The following is a 21,390-nucleotide window of genomic DNA, read 5'->3' as shown; positions in this document are numbered from 1 at the left end:
GTTTTTAGAATGGACCATGTTAGATATATTCTATTATGGTCTATCTGAGTTTTCGAAAATGTCATTGGACCATTCTGCAGGTGGATCTATTCACCTAAAGAAAACGCCTGAAGAGGCTCAAGAACTCATTGACATGGTTGCAAATAACCAGTTCATGTACACTTCTGAGAGGAATTCCGTGAATAATGAGACACCTCAGAGGAAGGGAGTTCTTGAGATTGATGCTCTGAATGCCATATTGGCTCAGAACAAAGTGTTGACTCAGCAAGTTAACATGATCTCTCAAAGTCTGAATGGATGGCAAAATGCATACAACAGTACTAAAGAGGCAGCTTCTGAAGAAGCTTATGATCCTGAGAACCCTGCAATGGCAGAGGTCAATTACATGGGTGAACCTTATGGAAACACCTATAATTCATCATGGAGAAATCATCCAAATTTCTCATGGAAGGATCAACACAAGCCTCAACAAGGCTTTAACAATGGTGGATGCAATAGGCTGAGCAATAGCAAGCCTTTTCCATCATCTTCTCAGCAACAGACAGAGAATTCTGAACAAAGCACTTCCAATTTAGCCAATCTAGTCTCTGATCTGTCGAAAGCCACTTTCAGTTTCTTGAGTGAAACAAGATCCTCCATCAGAAATCTGGAGGCACAAGTGGGCCAGCTGAGTAAGAAAGTCATTGAAACCCCTCCCAGTATTCTCCCAAGCAATACAAAAGAGAATCCAAAAGGAGAGTGCAAGGCCATTGATGTAATCAACATGGCCGAATGCACAAGGGAGGAGGAGGACGAAAATCCTAGTGAGGAAGACCTCCTGGGACGTCCCTCAAGCAAGAAGAAGTCTCCTATTAAGGATCCAAAGGAATCTGAGGCTCATATAGAGACCATAGAGATTCCATTAGATCTCCTTCTGCCATTCATGAGCTCTGAAGACTATATATTCTTCCTCTGAAGAGGATGAAGATGTGACTGGAGAGCAAGTTGCTCAATATTTAGGAGCCATCATGAAGCTGAATGCCAAGTTGTTTGGTAATGAAACTTGGGAAAGTGAACCTCCCTTGCTCATTAATGAACTAGATACCTGGATTCAGCAAATTTTACCTCAAAAGAGACAAGATCTTGGCAAGTTCTTAATACCTTGTACCATAGGCACCATGACCTTTGAAAAAGCTCTATGTGATCTGGGGTCAGGGATAAATCTTATGCCACTCTCTGTAATGGAGAAGCTGGGGATCATTGAGGTACAACCTGCCTTGTTCTTATTACAATTGGTAGACAAGTCATTGAGACAAGCTTATGGAATAGTAGAGGACATGTTAGTAAAGGTTGAAGGCCTTTACATCCCTGCTGATTTCATAATCTTAGACACTAGGAAGGAAGAGGATGAATGCATCGTCCTTGGAAGACCTTTCCTAGCTACAGCAGGAGCTGTGATAGATGTCAACAGAGGTGAATTAGTCCTTCAATTGAATGGGGACTACCTTGTGTTTAAGGCACATGGCCATCCCTCTGTGACAAAAGAGAGTTAGCATGAAGAGCTTCTCTCAGTTCAGAGTCAAAAAGAGCTCCCACAGTCAAACTCTAAGTTTGGTGTTGGGAGGCCACAACTAAACACTAAGTTTGGTGTTAAGACCCCATATCCAAACTCTAAGTTTGGTGTTGGGACTATACAACATTGACCTGATCACCTTGTGGCTCCATGAGAGCCCACTGTCAAGCTAATGACATTAAAAGAGTGCTTGTTGGGAGGCAACCCAATTTTTATTTATCTAATTTTAATTTTATTTTATTGTTATTTTGTGTTTTATTAGGTACATGATCATGTGGAGTCACAAAAAAAATATAAATAAAAAAAGAATAAAAAAATAGCAGAAGAAAAATCACACCCTGGAGGGAGGACAGGCTGGCGTTCAACGCCAGTAAGAAGCATCTGGCTGGCGTTCAACACCAGAACAGAGCATGAATCTGGCGCTGAACGCCAGAAACAAGCAACATTCTGGCATTTGAATGCTAGGAATGTGCCTTGAGAAAAGCTGGCGCTGAACGCCAGTAACAAGCATGGAACTGGCGTTCAACGCCAGAAACATGCTACATATGGGCGTTGAACGCCCAGAACATGCTACATATGGTTGTTGAACGCCCAGAACATGCTTCACATGGGCGTTGAACGCCCAGAACATGCTTCACATGGGCGTTGAACGCCCAGAATGTGCATCACCTCGGCGTTAAAACGCCAGAATGGTATGCAAAGGCATTTTACATGCCTATTTGGTGAAGGGATGGAATTCCTTGACACCTCAGGATCTGTGGACCCCACAGGATCACCTCAGGATCTGTGGGCCCCACAGGATCCCTACCTAACATATTCCCACCTTACCTCCTAATCCTATGACACTCTTCCCTATGTCACACTTCCCAACAACTTCAATCTCTGAATCTCTCTTCCCCACCTACCTCCAAAATTAAAAAATCTTTCCCACCCAAACCCACCCTAAATGGCCGAACCTACCCTCTCTCCACTCACTATATAAACCCCTCCATTCTACTTCATTTTCACACAACACAAATCCCCTCTTCTTCACCTTGGCCGAAAACACCATCTCTCACTCTCCTCCCTATTTTCTTCTTCTTCTTCTTCTCTTCTTTCTTCTCTTGCTCGAGGGCGAGCAATATTTTAAGTTTAGTGTGGTAAAAGCATAAGCTTTTTGTTTTTCCATTACCATCAATGGCACCTAAGGCTGGAGAATCCTCTAGAAAAGGAAAAGGGAAGACAAAAGCTTCCACCTCCGAGTCATGGGAGATGGAAAGATTCATCTCCAAAAGCCACCAAGACCACTTCTATGATGTTGTGGCAAAGAAGAAGGTGATCCCTGAGGTCCCTTTCAAGCTCAAGAAAAATGAGTATCCGGAGATCCGACATGAAATCCGAAGAAGAGGTTGGGAAGTCCTAACCAATCCTATGCAACAAGTTGGAATCTTAATGGTTTAAGAATTCTATGCCAATGCATGGATCACTAGGAACCATGATCGAAGTATGAACCCGAGTCCAAAGAATTATCTCACAATGGTTCGGGGGAAATACTTAGATTTTAGTCCGGAGAATGTGAGATTGGCGTTCCACTTGCCCATGATGTAAGAAGATGTACGCCCCTACACTAGAAGGGTCAACTTTAATCAAAGGTTGGACCAAGTCCTTATGGACATATGTGTGGAAGGAGCTCAATGGAAAAGAGATTCCAAAGGCAAGCCAGTCCAACTAAGAAGACTGGACCTCAAGCCTGTGGCTAGAGGATGGTTGGAGTTCATTCAACGCTCCATCATTCCCACTAGCACCCGATCTGAAGTTACTGTGGATCGGGCCATCATGATTCATAGCATCATGATTGGAGAGGAAGTAGAAGTTCATGAAGTCATCTCCAATGAATTCTACAAAATAGTCGAAAAGCCCTCCACCATGGCAAGGCTAGCTTTTCCTCACCTTATTTGCCATCTATGTTACTTGATGACGGGTCATCATATACCCATTTTTCAAGCTAATTTCACTTGTTTTACTAGTCTTTATGCACTTTCTTGCATCCTAAGTAAGTGATTTGGAATGAAAATGCATAGCTTCTTTAAATCAATCAACCATCATTAAATTGATGCTAAATCATGAGGTTTAAGCAAGAATTAAGTGATTTTTAATGAATTATAAACCTTATGAGTTTAGAGATACTTTGAGTGGTTGTTTTGGTTTCTTGTAGATGAAGAAAGGAAGAAAAGAGGAAAAGCGTGGCTTAAAGAAAGCGTGGCCCAAAGGAAGGAGAAGTGTGCCGCATGGAAGGGAGGAAGCAAACATTGCCCTCCACAAGGGCAAACTGCCCTCCAGGAGAGCAACATTATGAGCCAAACCTTGAAAGGCATCTCTGCCCTGCCCACAACAAGGGCGGAGCACACTTTGATGCTTAGAATTAAAGGGAGCAAAAATGCTGCCCTGCCCTCCTCAAGGGCAATATCGGGCTCATCAAAGGAATTAATTCAAGGGAGAAGCTCACCAATGCTTGCCACAAGGATCGAACACGGCACCATGAGGAAGCAAGGAACTAGGCCTTACTTTGGTGCCAAGAAAATCAAGGAAAAGAGGTAGCGTGCGCGTCACCCGAGTCTCGAACACGGAGCTTCAACCTTGGCACATTGCCCTGCCCTCCACAAGGGCAGGGCAGCATTTTGTGATGCACGGACCAGCGCACAAGATTGGCGCACCAAGGGAGTCTCGGCAGCAACAGCACGCACGCACGGGCAGAAGCTGGCGCACCAACAAACTCTGCCCTGCCCTTGGTGCACGAAATTGTGATCACTACAACTTCGCACAACTAACCAGCAAGTGCACTGGGTCGTCCAAGTAATAAACCTTACGCGAGTAAGGGTCGATCCCACGGAGATTGTTGGTATGAAGCAAGCTATGGTCACCTTGTAAATCTTAGTCAGGCAGACTCAAATGGGTATAGATGATGAATAAAACATAAAGATAAAGATAGAGATACTTATGTAATTCATTGGTGAGAGCTTCAGATAAGCGTATGAAGATGCTTTCCCTTCCGTCTCTCTGCTTTCCTACTGTCTTCATCCAATCCTTCTTACTCCTTTCCATGGCAAGCTTATGCAAGGGTTTCACCGTTGTCAGTGGCTACCTCCCATCCTCTCAGTGAAAATGTTCCTATGCTCTGTCACAGCATATGGCTAATCATCTATCGGTTCTCGGTCAGGCCGGAATAGAATCCAGTGATTCTTTTGCGTCTGTCACTAACGCCTCGCCTGCTAGGAGTTTGAAGCACGTCACAGTCATTCAATCATTGAATCCTACTCAGAATACCACAAACAAGGTTAGACCTTCCGGATTCTCTTGAATGCCGCCATCAGTTCTCGCCTATACCATGAAGACTCTGATCTCACGGAATGGCTGGCTCGTTTGTCAGGCGAGCACTCGGTTGTCAGGCGATCAACCATGCATTGTGTATCAGGAATCCAAGAGATAAACACTAGAGCCTTGTTGCTTGTAGAACAGAGTGGTTGTCAGTCACTTTGTTCATAAGTGAGAATGATGATGAGTGTCACGGATCATCACATTCATCAAGTTGAAGAACAAGTGATATCTTGGACAAAGAACAAGCGGAATTGAATAGAAGAACAATAGTAATTGCATTAATACTCGAGGTACAGCAGAGCTCCACACCTTAATCTATGGTGTGTAGAAACTCCACCGTTGAAAATACATAAGAACAAGGTCTAGGCATGGCCGAATGGCCAGCCTCCCAAATGATCTAAGATAGCATGAAACTCAAAGATAGCTACCAAGATGTCTAATACCATAGTAAAAGGTCCTACTTATAGAAAAACTAGTAGCCTAGGGTGTACAAAGATGAGTAAATGTCATAGAAATCCACTTCCGGGCCCACTTGGTGTGTGCTTGGGCTGAGCAATGAAGCATTTTCGTGTAGAGACTCTCCTTGGAGTTAAACGACAGCTTTTATGCCAGTTTGGGCGTTTAACTCCCATTTTGGTGCCAGTTCCGGCGTTTAACGCTGGAATTCCTGAGGGTGACTTTGAACGCCGGTTTGGGCCATCAAATCTTGGGCAAAGTATGGACTATCATATATTGCTGGAAAGCCCAGGATGTCTATTTTCCAACGCCGTTGAGAGCGCGCCAATTGGGCTTCTGTAGCTCCAGAAAATCCACTTCGAGTGCAGAGAGGTCAGAATCCAACAGCATCTGCAGTCCTTTTCAGTCTCTGAATCAGATTTTTGCTCAGATCCCTCAATTTCAGCCAGAAAATACCTGAAATCACAGAAAAACACACAAACTCATAGTAAAGTCCAGAAAAGTGAATTTTAACTAAAAACTAATAAAAATATAATAAAAACTAACTAAAAGATACTAAAAACATACTAAAAACAATGCCAAAAAGGGTACAAATTATCCGCTCATCACAACACCAAACTTAAATTGTTGCTTGTCCCCAAGCAACTGAAGATCAAAATAGGATAAAAAGAAGAGAATATGCAATGAACTCCAAAAACATCTATGAAGATCAGTATTAATTAGATGAGCGGGGCTTCTAGCTTTTTGCCTCTGAATAGTTTTGGCATCTCACTTTATCCTTTGGAATTCAGAATGATTGGCTTCTTTAGGAACTCAGAATCCAGATAGTGTTATTGATTCTCCTAGTTAAGTATGATGATTCTTGAACACAGCTACTTATTGAGTCTTGGCTGTGGCCTAAAGCACTCTGTCTTCCAATATTACCACCGGATACATACATGCCACAGACACATAATTAGGTGAACCTTTTCAGATTGTGACTCAGCTTTGCTAAAGTCCCCAATTAGAGGTGTCCAGGGTTCTTAAGCACACTCTTATTGCCTTGGATCACAACTTTATTTCTTTCTTTTTCTTTCTTTTTCTCTTTCTTTTTCGTTTTTTTTTTGTATTCACTGCTTTTTCTTGCTTCAAGAATCATTTTTATGATTTTTCAGATCCTCAGTAACATGTCTCCTTTTTCATCATTCTTTCAAGAGCCAACATTCATGAACCACAAATTCAAAAGATATATGCACTGTTCAAGCATACATTCAGAGAACAAAAATGTTGCCACCACATCAATATAATTAAACTGTTATAAAATTCAAAATTCATGCAATTCTTATCTTTTTCAATTAAGAACATTGTTTATTCAAGAAAGGTGATGGATTCATAGGACATTCATAACTTTAAGGCATAGACACTAAGACACTAATGATCATAAGACACAAACATGGACAAACATAAAGCACAATTTTCGAAAAACAGAAAAAATAAAGAACAAGGAGATTAAAGAACGGGTCCACCTTAGTGATGGCGGCTTGTTCTTCCCTTTGAAGGTCTTATGGAGTGCTTGAGCTCCTCAATGTCTCTTCCTTGTCTTTGTTGCTCCTCTCTCATGATTCTTTGATCTTCTCTAATTTCATGGAGGAGAATGGAATGTTCTTGGTGCTCCACCCTTAGTTGTCCCATGTTGGAACTCAATTGTCCTAGGGAGGTGTTAATTTGCCCCCAATAGTCTTGTGGAGGAAAGTGCATCCCTTGAGGTATCTCAGGGATCTCATGATGAGAGGGGTCTCTTGTTTGCTCCATCCTTTTCTTAGTGATGGGCTTGTCCTCATCAATGGGGATGTCTCCCTCTATGTCAACTCCAACTGAATAACAGAGGTGACAAATGAGGTGAGGAAAGGCTAACCTTGCTAAGGTAGAGGACTTGTCCGCCACCTTATAAAGTTCTTGGGCTATAACCTCATGAACTTCCACTTCTTCTCCAATCATGATGCTATGAATCATGATGGCCCAGTCTAGAGTAACTTCGGACCGGTTGCTAGTGGGAATGATTGAGCGTTGGATAAACTCCAACCATCCTCTAGCCACGGGTTTGAGGTCATGCCTTCTCAATTGAACCGGCTTCCCTCTTGAATCTCTCTTCCATTGTGCGCCCTCTTCACATATAACTGTGAGGACTTGGTCCAACCTTTGATCAAAGTTGACCCATCTAGTGTAAGGATGTTCATCCCCTTGCATCATGGGCAAATTGAACGCCAACCTTACACTTTCCGGACTAAAATCCAAGTATTTCCCCCGAACCATAGTAAGATAATTCTTTGGATCCGGGTTCACACTTTGATCATGGTTCTTGGTGATCCATGCGTTGGCATAGAACTCTTGAACCATCAAAATTCCGACTTGTTGAATGGGGTTGGTAAGGACTTCCCAACCTCTTCTTCGGATCTCATGTCGGATCTCCGGATATTCACCCTTTTTGAGTGAAAAAAGGACCTCGGGGATCACCTTCTTCAAGGCCACAACTTCATAGAAGTGGTCTTGATGCACCCTTGAGATGAATCTATCCATCTCCCATGACTCGGAGGTGGAAGCTTTTGCCTTCCCTTTCCTCTTTCTAGAGGTTTCTCCGGCCTTGGATGCCATAAATGGTTATGGAAAAACAAAAAGCAATGCTTTTACCACACCAAACTTAAAAGGTTTGCTCGTCCTCGAGCAAAAGAAGAAAGAAGAGAGTAGAAGAAGAAGAAATGAGGAAGAAGGGAGTGGCTTTGTGTTCAGCCAAGGAGGGGGAGAAGTGGTGTTTAGGTTGTGTGAAAATGAAGGGGTGAAGAAGAGAGAGAGAGTGGTGGGGTTGGTGGGGATCCTGTGGGGTCCACAGATCCTGTGGTGTCAAGGAAAAGTCATCCCTGCACCAAATGGCATTCAAAATCACGTTTTGAGCCATTTCTGGCGTTAAACGCCGGGCTGATGCCCATTCCTGGCGTTTAACGCCAGGTTCTTGCCCTTTTCTGGCGTTTAACGCCAGTCTGGTGCCCCTTTCTGGCGTTAAACACCAGAATGGTGCCAGACTGGGCGTTAAACGCCCAACTGCTAGCCTCACTGGCGTTTAAACGCCAGTGGGTTCTTCCTCCAGGGTGTGCTATTTTTCTTCCTGTTTTTCATTCTGTTTTTGTTTTTTCAATTGATTTTGTGTCTTCTTATGATCATCAACCTACAAAATAAAAAATAACAAAAGAAAATAGATAAAACATAACATTGGGTTGCCTCCCAACAAGCGCTTCTTTAATGTCAGTAGCTTGACAGAGGGCTCTCATGGAGCCTCACAGATACTCAGAGCAATGTTGGAACCTCCCAACACCAAACTTAGAGTTTGAATGTGGGGGTTCAACACCAAACTTAGAGTTTGGTTGTGGCCTCCCAACACCAAACTTAGAGTTTGACTGTGGGGGCTCTGTTTGACTCTGATTTGAGAGAAGCTCTTCATGCTTCCTCTCCATGGTGACAGAGGGATATCCTTGAGCCTTAAACACAAAGGATTCTTCATTCACTTGAATGATCAGTTCACCTCCATCAACATCAATCACAGCCTTTGCTGTGGCTAGGAAGGGTCTGCCAAGGATGATAGATTCATCCATGCACTTCCCAGTCTCTAGGACTATGAAATCAGTAGGGATGTAATGGTCCTCAATCTTCACCAGAACATCCTCTACAAGTCCATGAACTTGTTTTCTTGAGTTGTCTGCCATCTCTAGTGAGATTCTTGCAGCTTGCACCTCAAGGATCCCTAGCTTCTCCATTACAGAGAGAGGCATGAGGTTTACACTTGATCCTAAGTCACACAGGGCCTTCTTGAAGGTCATGGTGCCTATGGTACAAGGTATGGAAAACTTCCCAGGATCTTGTCTCTTTTGAGGTAATCTTTGCCTAGACAAGTCATCCAGTTCTTTGGTGAGCAAAGGGGGTTCATCCTCCCAAGTCTCATTTCCAAATAACTTGTCATTTAGCTTCATGATTGCTCCATGGTATTTAGCAACTTGCTCTTCAGTGACATACTCATCCTCTTCAGAGGAAGAATACTCATCAGAGCTCATGAAAGGCAGAAGTAAGTCCAATGGGATCTCTATGGTCTCATTTTGAGCCTCAGATTCCCATGGTTCCTCATTGGGGAACTCTGTGGAGGCTAGTGCACGCCCATTGAGGCCTTCCTCAGTGGCGTTCACTTCCTCTCCTTCCTCTCCAAATTCGGCCATGTTGATGACCTTGCACTCTCCTTTTGGATTTTCTTCTGTATTACTTGGGAGAGTACTAGGAGGGAGTTCAGTAACTTTCTTGCTCAGCTGTCCCACTTGTGCCTCCAAATTCCTAATGGAGGACCTTGTTTCAGTCATGAAACTTTGAGTGGTTTTGATTAGATCAGAGACCATGGTTGCTAAGTCAGAGGGGTTCTGCTTAGAATTCTCTGTCTGTTGCTGAGAAGATGATGGAAAAGGCTTGCCATTGCTAAACCTGTTTCTTCCACCATTATTGTTGAAACCTTGTTGAGGTCTCTCTTGATTCTTCCATGAGAAATTTGGGTGATTTCTCCATGAAGAATTATAAGTGTTTCCATAGGGTTCTCCTAGGTAATTCACCTCTTCCATTGAAGGGTTCTCAGGATCATAAGCTTCTTCTTTAGATGAAGCATCTTTAGTACTGCTTGGTGCATTTTGCATTCCAGACAGACTTTGAGAAATCAAATTGACTTGTTGAGTCAATATCTTATTCTGAGCCAGTATGGCATTCAGAGCATCAATCTCAAGAACTCCTTTCTTCTGATTTATCCCATTGTTCACAGGATTCCTTTCAGAAGTGTACATGAATTGGTTATTTGCAACCATTTCAATTAGCTCTTGAGCTTCTGTAGGCGTCTTCTTCAGATGAAGAGATCCTCCAGCAGAGCTATCCAAGGACATCTTGGATAGTTCAGAGAGACCATCATAGAAAATACCTATGATGCTCCATTCAGAAAGCATGTCAGAAGGACACTTTCTGATTAATTGTTTGTATCTTTCCCAAGCTTCATAGAGGGATTCTCCATCCTTCTGTCTGAAGGTTTGGACTTCCACTCTAAGCTTACTCAATTTTTGAGGTGGAAAGAACTTTGCCAAGAAGGCATTGACTAGCTTTTCCCATGAGTTCAGGCTTTCTTTAGGTTGAGAGTCCAACCATGTCCTAGCTCTGTCTCTTACAGCAAAAGGGAATAGCATAAGTCTGTAGACCTCAGGGTCTACCCCATTAGTCTTGACAGTGTCACAGATTTGCAAGAATTCAGCTAAGAACTGATGAGGATCTTCCAATGGAAGTCCATGGAACTTGCAATTCTGTTGCATTAGAGAAACTAATTGAGGCTTAAGCTCAAAGTTGTTTGCTCCAATGGCAGGGATAGAGATGCTTCTCCCATAGAAGTCGGGAGTAGGTGCAGTAAAGTCACCCAACACCTTCCTTGCATTGTTGGCATTGTTGTTGTTTTTGGCTGCCATATCTTCTTCTCCTTTGAAGAATTCGGTTAGGTCCTCTACAGAGAGTTGTGCCTTAGCTTCTCTTAGCTTTCGCTTCAAGGTCCTTTCAGGTTCAGGGTCAGCTTCAACAAGAATGCCTTTGTCTTTGCTCCTGCTCATATGAAAGAGAAGAGAACAAGAAAATGTGGAATCCTCTATGTCACAGTATAGAGATTCCTTAAGGTGTCAGAGGAGAAGAAAATTAGAAGAAAGAGGTAGAAGAATTCGAACTTGATCAGATAGAGTTCGAATTGTGCATTGAGAAGGAGTGATACTCCATAAATAGAAGGATGTGAGAAGAGGGGAAGAAAATTTTCGAAAATTAATTAAAAAGATTTTAAAAACATTTTGAAAAATTTAATTGATAATTTTCGAAAACTAGAAGTGGGAAAGAAATCAAGTGATTTTTGAAAAAGAATTTGAAATTAGAAATTAAAAAGAAATTTGATTGAAAACTATTTTGAAAAAGATGTGATTAAAAAGATATGATTGAAAAGATATGATTTGAAAACAATTTTAAAAAGATTTGATTTGAAAACAATTTTTAAAAGATATGATTTTAAAAAAAATTTAATGACTTGCCTAACAAGAAAAGATATGATTCAAACATTAAACCTTTCTCAACAGAAAAGGCAATAAACTTGAGATGTTCAATCAAATCATTAATTGTTAGTAAGTATCTTTGAAAAAGGAAAGAAATTGATTTTGAAAACATTTGATTGAAAAGATTTGATTTGAAAAAGATTTGATTTTGAAAAACTTTGAAAACTTGAAAAAAAAAATTTGATTTGAAAACAAAATCTTCCCCCTTTTTCCATCCTGGCGTTAAACGCCCAGAATGGTATCCATTCTGGCGTTTAACGCCCAAAATGCTACCTTTTTGGGCGTTAAACGCCCAACCAGGTACCCTGGCTGGCGTTTAAACGCCAGTCTGTCCTTCTTCACTGGGCGTTTTGAACGCCCAGCTTTTTCTGTGTAATTCCTCTGCTGCATGTTCTGAATCTTCAGTTACCTGTACTATTGACTTGAAAATAGAACCAAGATCAAATAAACAAGGCATGCAAGACACCAAACTTAAGATTAGACACTAGACTCAAACAAGAAACATAAAATCTTTTTTTGGTTTTTATGGTTTTGTAATTTTTTTGTGCTTTTTCGAAAATTATATGAAAATAGAAAATGAAGGTTTCAGAATTCTCAATTTGGATTCCAGGAATCATTGCAATGTTAGTCTAAGACTCCGGTCCAGGAATTAGACATGGCTTCACAGCCAGCCAAGCTTTCAGAGAAAGCTTCGGTCCAAAACACTAGACATGGCCAATGGCCAGCCAAGCCTTAGCAGATCATTGCTCCAATAGCAAGATTGATAGAAATCAACAAGCTCTTGTGATGATAGGTTGAAACCTCGGTCCAATAAGATTAGACATGGCTTCTCAGCCAGCCAGACTTCAACAGATCATTATGAAACACTAGAATTTATTCTCAAGAACTCTGAAGAAAAAAAATACCTAATCTAAGCAACAAGATGAACCGTCAGTTGTCCATACTCAAAACAATCCCCGGCAACGGCGCCAAAAACTTGGTGCTATTGCCGGATTTTGGCACTGATGTCACCGGACCAAAAGCTTGCTCAAAACTCGAACAATCCCCGGCAACGGCGCCAAAAACTTGGTGCACGAAATTGTGATCACTACAACTTCGCACAACTAACCAGCAAGTGCACTGGGTCGTCCAAGTAATAAACCTTACGCGAGTAAGGGTCGATCCCACAGAGATTGTTGGTATGAAGCAAGCTATGGTCACCTTGTAAATCTTAGTCAGGCAGACTCAAATGGGTATAGATGATGAATAAAACATAAAGATAAAGATAGAGATACTTATGTAATTCATTGGTGAGAGCTTCAGATAAGCGTATGAAGATGCTTTCCCTTCCGTCTCTCTGCTTTCCTACTGTCTTCATCCAATCCTTCTTACTCCTTTCCATGGCAAGCTTATGCAAGGGTTTCACCGTTGTCAGTGGCTACCTCCCATCCTCTCAGTGAAAATGTTCCTATGCTCTGTCACAGCATATGGCTAATCAGCTGTCGGTTCTCGGTCAGGCCGGAATAGAATCCAGTGATTCTTTTGCGTCTGTCACTAACGCCCCGCCTGCTAGGAGTTTGAAGCACGTCACAGTCATTCAATCATTGAATCCTACTCAGAATACCACAGACAAGGTTAGACCTTCCGGATTCTCTTGAATGCCGCCATCAGTTCTCGCCTATACCACGAAGACTCTGATCTCACGGAATGGCTGGCTCGTTTGTCAGGCGAGGACTCGGTTGTCAGGCGATCAACCATGCATCGTGTATCAGGAATCCAAGAGATAAACACTAGAGCCTTGTTGCTTGTAGAACAGAGTGGTTGTCAGTCACTTTGTTCATAAGTGAGAATGATGATGAGTGTCACGGATCATCACATTCATCAAGTTGAAGAACAAGTGATATCTTGGACAAAGAACAAGCGGAATTGAATAGAAGAACAATAGTAATTGCATTAATACTCGAGGTACAGCAGAGCTCCACACCTTAATCTATGGTGTGTAGAAACTCCACCGTTGAAAATACATAAGAACAAGGTCTAGGCATGGCCGAATGGCCAGCCTCCCAAATGATCTAAGATAGCATGAAACTCAAAGATAGCTACCAAGATGTCTAATACCATAGTAAAAGGTCCTACTTATAGAAAAACTAGTAGCCTAGGGTGTACAAAGATGAGTAAATGTCATAGAAATCCACTTCCGGGCCCACTTGGTGTGTGCTTGGGCTGAGCAATGAAGCATTTTCGTGTAGAGACTCTCCTTGGAGTTAAACGCCAGCTTTTATGCCAGATTGGGCGTTTAACTCCCATTTTGGTGCCAGTTCCGGCGTTTAACGCTGGAATTCCTGAGGGTGACTTTGAACGCCGGTTTGGGCCATCAAATCTTGAGCAAAGTATGAACTATCATATATTGCTGGAAAGCCCAGGATGTCTACTTTCTAATACCATTGATAGCGCGCCAATTGGGCTTCTGTAGCTCCAGAAAATCCACTTCGAGTGCAGGGAGGTCAGAATCCAATAGCATCTGCAGTCCTTTTCAGTCTCTGAATCAGATTTTTGTTCAGATCCCTCAATTTCAGCCAGAAAATACCTGAAATCACAGAAAAACACACAAACTCATAGTAAAGTCCAGAAAAGTGAATTTTAACTAAAAACTAATAAAAATATAATAAAAACTAACTAAAAGATACTAAAAACATACTAAAAACAATGCCAAAAAGGGTACAAATTATCCGCTCATCAGCCCTTCACAAGGGCAGGGCAGCATCCTGCAAGCATCAACGCCCAACTCGCACGCACCAAGATCTGCACGCACAAATTCCTGCCCTACCCTCCACAAGGGCAGGGCAGCCTCCTGGGAGCTACTTTCTTCATGGGCTGAAATTGGATTAAAAATCCAATTAAATTCATTTATTCACCAAATCAAAAGCCCATCCAAATTCCAAAATCCAAGAATAGAAAGTGTATAAATAGGAGTTAGTTTGATGTAATTGGGACTTTTCTTTTGCTTTAGATTTTTAGCCTTTACTTTGAGCTTTCTATTCACTTGAGAATTGAGAGCTTCTTTTGATTTTGAATTTGGAGAGCTAGGAACTGAGATTTCAGGGAATTGGGGAGGAGAATTGATCTCTCTTCTTCCTCGTTCTTGCTTGAGCATTTTTACTTTTCTTGTTTGAGTCTTGGGTGTAAAGAATTGAGGAATTTCTGTCTCAATCTCCATTCAAGATCTCTTGAATTCCTCTTCTGCATAATTGAGTTCAATTACATTCCTTTTACTGCTTCTTCTTTAATTTCTTGTTAATTGCTTTGAGAATTTGGATCTGGGAAGGCAATTGAGATCTAGACTTTGCTATCTAGTCTCTGGAGTCCTGAGATCACATTTTCCTTTTTGGTTCTTCTGTGAACCCCTGCTGCAATTCAATTCCATTTTCTGTTTAAATTCTAGTTACTTCTAATTCAACTTCTGCTTTATTAATTGTTGCAATTTAATTTCCCTTGCCTGAATTCTGAAATCCCAATCCTCAAATCCCTTTTCATTACTGCAATTTATATTTCTTGCACTTTAAGTTGCTGCAATTTACATTTCTTGCACTTTAAGTTTCAGTCATTTAATTTCTTGCTCTTTAAGATTCAGCTCTTTTACTTTTAGTTTTCTTTAATTTCTGCAATTCTTCCCTTCTCCTTTACATTTTCTGTTATTTACTTACTGTTGGATACAAAATCACTCAACCAATACTTGATTCGCTTGACTAAATCAACCACTAAACTAAAATTTCTCAATCCTTCAATCCCTGTGGGATCGACCTCACTCATGTGAGTTATTATTACTTGATGCGACCCGGTACACTTGCCGATGAGTTTTGTGTTGGATCGTTTTCCACACATCAAGTTTTTGGCGCCGTTGCCGGGGATTGAAATAGATTGATAATGATTAAGTAAAGTGGAGATCTAGATCAAGCACTTTTTCTTTATTTTTAACTAACACACTAATTGTTTGAATTTTTGCTTAAACTAACTAAAACTTCACTCTAGCAATAGATTGAAGTTTCACTGGTTTTCTGGATCTGTGTGTTTCTTATTGTGTGTTTGTATGTCAGGTACAGGAAGAGCTTCCCCTATTCTCTCTGAGCTTGACCAAAGAACTCTTCGAAGAATAAGAAGAGCTGAAAGAGGGAAGAACGTCATTGGAGAGGAAGAATCTGAGGAGGAATTCCAAGAAATGGAAGGAGATCCATCAAATCCCAATCAACCAGAAGGAGGGGCCAACAATAACCAACAACAAAGAAGAGTACTGGCTTCCTACACATTTGCAAATGCTAGACATTGTGGGAGTAGCATTCTTACCCCTAATGTCAATGCAAACAACTTTGAACTAAAGCCACAACTCATCACATTGGTCCAAAATAACTGCTCTTTTGGAGGAGGGCCATTGGAGGATCCGAATCAACATTTATCTACCTTCTTGAGGATTTGTGACACTGTCAAAACTAATGGTGTGCCTCCTGACAGTTACAAGTTGCTACTCTTTCCATTCTCTCTCAGGGACAAAGCCACACAATGGCTAGAAACATTTCCAAAGGAAAGCATCAACACTTGGGATGATTTGGTGAGCAAATTTCTTGCCAAATTTTATCCCCCTCAAAGGATCATAAGATTGAAGACTGAGGTGCAGACATTCACTCAAATGGAGGCTGAAAATTTATATGAAGCATGGGAAAGATATAAGGCACTGCTGACGAAATGTCCACCAGAGATGTTTACTGAGTGGGATAAGTTGCAGAACTTCTATGAAGGACTTACTCTGAAAGCTCAAGAAGCACTTGATCATTCAGCTGGAGGCTCATTACAACTCATGAAAACTACAGAGGAAGCTCAAAATCTCATTGATATGGTGGCCAATAACCAATATTTCTTTGCTCATCAAAGGCAACGCCAACCATCACAAAGAAGAGGAGTAATGGAGTTGGAAGGAGTGGATTCAATTCTAGCTCAGAACAAGATGATGCAGCAGCAAATTCAACAACAGTTTGAGCAAATGGCCAAAAGAATTGATGGCCTGCAAGTAGCATCAGTGAGTGCCACAAGCCAACCATCAACCACATGGGTGCAAAATGAAGAAACCCAAGAGGAGCAACAGCAAGAGCAAGTCCAATACATGCACAACCAAAATCCCGGAACAAATGAAGTCTATGGTGATACCTACAATCCATCTTGGAAGAACCATCTCAACCTCAGATGGGGAGACAACCATAATCAAACTCAGCAACCATGGCAAAGAAACTCAAATCAAAACAATTGGAAAAACACAAACCACAACAACCAGCCAAACACTAACCAGAACACATACAGAAAACCACAAAACACTTACCCCAACTCAAACCATTACCCACCCAATAACCAACCAACTAACCAAAACACCTACCATCATCCAACAACACCCCAAAACCAACCCATCTCACAAGAATCCCAGAGGATTACTAATCTAGAGCTGCTCATGGAAAAAATGATGAAGAACCAAGCATTGACAACAAAGAACCAAGATGCTTCATTGAAGAACTTAGAAAGGCAGATTGGACAAATCTCCAAGCAGATTTCTATTGAGAGACCTTCAAGCTCACTACCAAGTGACACCATTCCTAATCCAAAGGAAGAATGCAAAGTCGTGCAATTAAGGAGTGGAAAGACATTGGTGGATAGCAACCAAGGAACAACCAAGAAACTTATGGAGAATAACAAAGAGCCAACAGAAAAAGATGGAGCTAACAACAAGGACATAACAAGCAAGAATGTCCCAGAAAAGCTCACAGAGGAGAACAACCAACCACATAATCTAAAGAAAGGAAAGCAGATCATGGAAGAACCAAATCCAAAACAGCAGCAAGTGGAAAAGAGTCTTACACCTCCACTACCTTATCCACAAAGATTCCAGAAAGAGGCAAAGGATCAACATTTCCACAAATTTCTTGAGACTTTTAAGAAGCTGGAAATCAACATACCTTTGGCTGAGGCATTGGAGCAAATGCCTCTATATGCCAAATTCTTAAAGGAGCTTATCAATAAGAAAAGAGACTGGAACGAGAAGGAGATGGTAATGCTCAGTGAGGAATGTAGCGCCGTGCTCCAAAAAGGAATTCCACCAAAGCTTAAAGATTCAGGGAGTTTTGTAGTATCTTGTACCATAGGCAAACTAGCCTTGGACAAAGCTCTCTGTGATCTTGGAGCTAGTATCAACTTAATGCCCTTGTCCATGATGAAGAAGCTTGCTATAGAAGAACTCAAACCCACCAGGATGTCACTAGTCATGGCTGACAGATCAATCAAGACACCCAATGGAATTATGGAAAATCTGTTAGTGAAGGTTGGAGAGTTTATCTTTCCTGCGGATTTTGTAATCCTAGACACCGATGAGGAAGGAAACAATTCAATCATCTTGGGGAGACCATTTTTAGCAACTGCAAGAGCCATTATAGACGTGGAAAAAGGAGAAATGATCTTCAGAGTACACAATGAGCAAATGATCATAAATGTTTTTAAGTCAATGCAACACCCTTCTGAGCAGGAAGATCATTTGAGAGTGGATATGATAGAGAGCCTAGTGGAAGAAATGTTAGACACTAATCAGCATGAACAAGAAGAAGAAAATCAAGAAACAGTAGAGGAACACGCAGCTGAGATCTCCATTGACAAAGAGGTGGAACCAAGCAAGAAAGAAGAAGTGCAAAAACAAGAACTAAAGCCATTACCTTCCCATCTCAAATATGTATTTCTTGGTACTTAAGAGAGCTTCCCAGTGATCATCAATTCATCCCTGACAAAGAAAGAAGAAGGAGAGCTTCTTGATGTTCTCAGAGCTCACAAGGATGCTTTAGGATGGACCATTGATGATCTGAAAGGCATTAGCCCTGCAGTGTGTATGCATAAAATTCTCTTGGAGGACAATTCCAAAGCAGTAATTCAACCTCAGAGAAGGTTAAATCCTGCAATGAAGGAAGTTGTCCAGAAGGAAGTAATGAAATTGTGGAATGCAGGGATAATATATCCTATCTCCGATAGCTCATGGATAAGCCCAGTCCAAGTAGTACCAAAGAAGGGTGGAATGACAGTCATTATTAATGAGAAAAGTGAACTCATTCCCACAAGGACTGTGACAGGATGGAGGATGTGTATTGACTATAGGAGGCTGAATGATGCCACACGCAAAGATCATTTCCCACTTCCTTTCATTGATCAGATGCTTGAAAGGTTGGCTGGCCATGCCTACTATTGCTTCCTGGATGGCTATTCTGGGTATAATCAGATAGTGGTAGATCCAAAGGACCAAGAAAAGACTTCATTCACATGCCCAGTTGGAGTTTTCGCTTATAGAAGAATGCCATTTGGACTATGCAATGCCCCAGCCACTTTTCAAAGGTGTATGCTCTCCATTTTTTCAGATATGGTTGAAAATTTTTTAGAGGTTTTCATGGATGACTTTTCTGTTTTTGGTGATAATTTCAATACTTGCCTGAAACATCTAACTCTTGTTTTGAAACGGTGCCAAGAAACTAATTTGGTTTTGAACTGGGAGAAGTGCCATTTCATGGTGCCTGAGGGGATTGTTCTTGGTCATAAAGTTTCAAGAAAAGGGATAGAGGTTGACAAGGCAAAAGTGGAAATTATAGAAAAGCTCCCTCCACCAACTAATGTGAAATCTGTTAGAAGTTTCTTGGGGCATGCAGGATTTTATAGAAGGTTTATCAAGAATTTTTCTAAAATAGCCAAACCTTTGAGTAATCTGTTAATGATTGATAAACCTTTTGTTTTTGATGAAAATTGCCAGCATGCCTTTGAAACTTTAAAACACAAACTCACAACAGCACCAATTATCACACCTCCGGATTGGAAACTACCCTTTGAACTCATGTGTGATGCAAGTGATATTGCAATTGGTGCTATACTTGGACAAAAGAAGGGAAATTTGCATCATGTCATATATTATGCAAGTAAAGTGTTGAATGAGGCTTAAAAAAATTACACTACAACAGAGAAGGAATTGTTAGCTGTAGTCTATGCATTTGATAAGTTTAGATCATACTTGATAGGATCTAAAATTGTGGTTTATACTGATCATGCCGCCCTCAAGTATTTGATGTCAAAGCAGGATGCTAAACCAAGACTTATCAGGTGGATACTACTCCTACAGGAGTTTGATATTGAGGTAAGGGATAGGAAAGGCACTGAAAACCAAGTTGCTGATCATTTGTCAAGGCTGCCACAAGAAACAATTCAAAAAGCCTCACAACCTGTGAATGAAAGCTTCCCAGATGAACACCTATTGCTGGTTCAACAAACACCATGGTTTGCTGACATAGAAAATTACAAAGTGGGGAGAAAGATACCTCAAGAATTCTCTAAGCAACAAGTGAAGAAGCTAATCAATGAAGCAAGGAGGTTCTTGTGGGATGAACCTTTTCTGTTCAAGAGATGTGCTGATAGAGTAATTAGGAGATGTGTCCCTGAGAGTGAAATAAGAAACATATTATGGCATTGCCATGGTTCAGCTTATGGTGGACATTTTGGTCCAGAAAGAACAGCTGCGAAGATATTGCAAAGTGGGTTCTATTGGCCAACTATCTTCAAAGATGCCAGAGAGTTTGTCCACCAATGTAATGAATGCCAGAGAGCAGGAGGATTGACAAGAAGGAATGAGATGCCGCAGAATTTCATTTTGGAATTAGAATTATTTGATCTATGGGGTATTGATTTCATGGGACCCTTTCCCCCTTCCTATTCCTTCAGATATATCTTGGTAGTAGTGGAGTATGTCTCAAAGTGGGTGGAAGCCATAGCCACAACTACTTGTGATGCACAAATTGTCCTTCAATTCCTCAAGAAGCACATTTTTACTAGATATGGGGTACCCAAGGGTCTTATTAGTGATGGTGGTGGTCATTTCTGTAACAAACAAATGGAGAAACTTCTTCATAAATATGGAGTTATTCATAAAGTAGCCACACCATATCACCCTCAGACTAATGGGCAGGCTGAATTAGCAAACAGAGAATTGAAGAAAATCCTAGAGAAAACAGTAGGAAGCACAAGAAAGGATTGGGCTAGGAAGTTGGAAGATGCACTCTGGGCATACAGGACAGCTTTCAAAACTCCCATTGGGAAATCCCCATTTCAGCTATTATATGGCAAATCTTGTCACCTACCTGTAGAGCTTGAACACAAAGCCTTTTGGGCTACCAAACTCCTAAACCTCGACTCTGAAGCAGCAGGGGAGAAAAGGTTGTTGCAGTTAAATGAGCTGGATGAATTTAGGCTAGAAGCCTATGAAAATACCAAGATATACAAGGAAAAAAAGCCAAGAGGTGGCATGACAGAAAGATCTTAAAGAAAGAATTCAAACCTGGGCAACAAGTACTCTTGTACAACTCACGACTCAAAATATTCCCTGGCAAGCTTAAATCTAAGTGGACTGGTCCGTATTTCGTAACAAAGGTCTTTCCTTATGGGAGTATTGAATTGCTGGACGAAGCAACAAAGAGTCGATTCACAGCAAATGGTCACAGAGCAAAGCTATACCTAGGAGGACAATGGGACAAGGAAAAAGAGGTTCAGAATCTAAACCCTTCTTGAAGTAAAAATAGAAGATGTCAAGCTAGTGACAATAAAGAAGCGCTTGTTGGGAGGCAACCCAACCTGAGGTAGTTTTCTCTTCATAGCTTTTTCAATAAAGATGTTAAATAATTGGTATGCATTTCAAGGAGCTAAGTTTGGTGTTGCACACCAAAACAACTTAAGGGAGAATGAAGGATTCCAAGTTTGGTGTTCCACCAAAATCTCATTCAAAAGAACATTCTCACTTCCTGCACAATGCTAGCTCTAAGCGATCAGACAAATTATTCAACTATTTAAATGTTTTTCTAGCTTTAATCCCAT

The 21,390-nt window shown here is 41.2% G+C and overlaps 1 non-coding gene across 1 annotated transcript; it reads left to right on the top strand.

Annotated features, from left to right (window-relative positions):
- The first annotated feature begins 10,356 nt into the window (after positions 1-10,356).
- LOC130958365 (small nucleolar RNA R71) lies at positions 10,357-10,464 on the top strand. The gene has a single exon (XR_009077491.1). It is a non-coding gene; the product is annotated as a small nucleolar RNA R71 (small nucleolar RNA).
- The last annotated feature ends 10,926 nt before the right edge of the window (positions 10,465-21,390 follow it).

Source organism: Arachis stenosperma, chromosome 10, assembly GCF_014773155.1.
Source record: "Arachis stenosperma cultivar V10309 chromosome 10, arast.V10309.gnm1.PFL2, whole genome shotgun sequence".
In the NCBI taxonomy this organism is placed as follows: Eukaryota; Viridiplantae; Streptophyta; class Magnoliopsida; order Fabales; family Fabaceae; genus Arachis; species Arachis stenosperma.
The sequence above is the reverse complement of the archived record's forward strand: the minus strand, read 5'-3'. Positions and strand labels throughout refer to the sequence as shown.